The following is a 2,467-nucleotide window of genomic DNA, read 5'->3' as shown; positions in this document are numbered from 1 at the left end:
ACCCATCTCCTCCCCGAGCCGCTCTGCAGCACCCGTCCGCCCGACTTTCGGCAGGGGTTGGTGTGGGGACGTCTTGCCGTTCACTGACCCTGTCCTGGTGTTACATTTGCTGTGAAGTCTTCTCTAGACATTAGTGCTTATGTTGCTATCTTGCTGTCCTTTCCAAACTTCCCCTTATTTCATAGCTTTCGGCTTGTGGTGTGGAAAAACCAGAGCCCGCTCTCTCTAAAGAAACTTCTTGTAGGTTTGAGCGGTTCCTAGCCTGGCCTGGTGACATGCAGGCCACAGTTTGTGTACAAGAGAAGTAATGCAGGCGTGGTAAGGAGTTAGCCATTGCCCCTTGCAAAGCAGTGTAATAAACTGGTGATGGAGGAAGGACAGGGGAAAAAAAATATCAAAGGGTCTTTACATCAAAGGCGGAGAGAGAAGCTGCAATTAACATGGTCAGATGTGGGAAATTCAGCAGGGGAGAGGACTGGTACCTGATGTCCTCCTGTCCAGACCCTATCAATCTTGCCAAGGAGTTTGACAGGTGAGAAAAGTCAAAGAGCAGCCGAGGGATTCGGAAATCAAAGGGCTTTGAAAGCTGGATCAGAGAATGGAGCAGAGTTTTCCCATCTGCTTTGAATTTATTGTTGCTAATGAGGAAGCAGTCTCTGGTCTGAGCGAATGCGCTGGACCGGAGGGGTCACTTGACATTTCCATCACGTTCAGCAGAGGGTATGGAGGGACTCTCTCCAAGTTAACCCTTTCACTGCCAAAAAGGGTTCGCTTTAGGGGTGCAAACTGTCATTTGCACGTACAAATGAGCAACTCGGAGTGAGATGGCAGAAGGAGGGAAACGCTGGCCCCTTTCAGGCTGACAACACATGCTGTTGGGACTCCCAGAGCCCTGGCTCCTGTTTGTCCATTGCACGTGTGCTTCTTCTGCTTTGTCGCTGATGTTGGCTGTGGTCAGCCTTTTTCTGTGGGGCTGTGAATCCGAGACCTGCAAGTAGCTTTGCTCAGTAATGTATAATTTATATACCAAGCTGGAAGTGGTTATGTCGAATGCTTATTTATGACTCGGCCCCGCGTCCCCTCCAGGTCGGATGCTGTCCCCGTCAGCAGAAGTTGGTGAGGAGAACAGAGCTCCCTCTCCCAGCCTCCCTGCTAGGGTCCCTAAGCAATGGGGACTCACCGCCTTTGGGTGAAGGACCCAACGAGAAAAATAGGCTAATGAAACCGAGAGGAGTGTTGGAATTAATTTAAGACCTTTTGCAACCCATAAGAGTTTATCTTGAAATTGGTAGCCTTGTTATTTAAATACCAAACACCAGCCTGCCCGTCCCAGATTCCCCAAAACTTTTCTGTGTTCCCTGCCCAACTGCCCTAAACGCTGATGCCACCTCGTCTGATTTTCTCTGACTCCTCCTGATAACGCTGAAGGCGCGACAGCCGGAGACGAAAGCCACGGGGATCTGCTGGCTGAGGTTATGACCCCTCAGTTATCATTCCAGGCTGCTGCCTGTCTGCGAGGCAAGAGCTGTAGCAGAGATTCACAGAGCTGCAAATCTTCAGAGGGGGACAGAGCGTGCAAGTGGAAATGTTGGCACGAGAGCTGCATCCCTGACTCATCGTTGAAGAGCTTGCCCGTGGAAGGCGAGGGGGCTGGGTGGCTGGCGCTGCAAAATGATGCTCCGTCTCTTCTCTTGAGCACTGTAGAGCTCCGAGCTCAGTTGGCTGCTGGAGTAGACAGCGGCCGCAAAAATTAGTTTAGGGGTTGAGTTCAGAAAACTTGCAGAGCAAGCGAAGGGATGCTTGAGTGGGTTCATCTCCTGCAAATCCTTTTCTAGCAAAACACATTTAAATTTAGCACACGAGAAGATAGATTAGCCCCAACTGTTGTCCCAAAAGCAGGTTTCGTTCACCCGCTGTGCAACAGGCCAATATACACACAGAGCAGAGGGATTTTACGCCATGTCTGTACAGGGATGGGTGCTCAGTGGCAGTCCCACAAAGTTAGCACACCCTTGAAAATCGCTCGGCAGCTTTTATCTAAGATAAAAACAAAGAAGAAACTGCCCAAAAGCAAATGACTGGTTACCTGTGGTCGCATTCGACAACAAATCATCTACGCATGTCTCATTACCTAATTGCTTCATTATACTACAGTAGTCCTAAATCTGCACCTAAAATCTCCTCCTAGGGGTGTGGGTTTTAGCATTATAATGAGATTATAATGAGCTAAGTTCATCTGAAGGATGCAATATCATAAGTTTCTGGACCCCAACCATCCAAGACCAGCTTGGAGATCAGTCTCTTCTTATTTCATTGTTTTGCTGCTTCTTTCTTGTATTCTGCATTCCTCAGGGCTGCACTCCTCCAGTCACCAGACCTTGCATGGCTCATCGTTCTCGCTCAGTGGAAAATTACGTTTTCTACTGGCTATCACCACCGTTCAGAAGGGGATACAGTATGGCCTTAA

The sequence above is a fragment of the Cariama cristata genome, unplaced genomic scaffold, assembly GCF_000690535.1.
Source record: "Cariama cristata isolate BGI_N322 unplaced genomic scaffold, ASM69053v1 scaffold7740, whole genome shotgun sequence".
Classification (NCBI taxonomy): Eukaryota; Metazoa; Chordata; class Aves; order Cariamiformes; family Cariamidae; genus Cariama; species Cariama cristata.
This window is presented reverse-complemented; position numbering follows the sequence as displayed.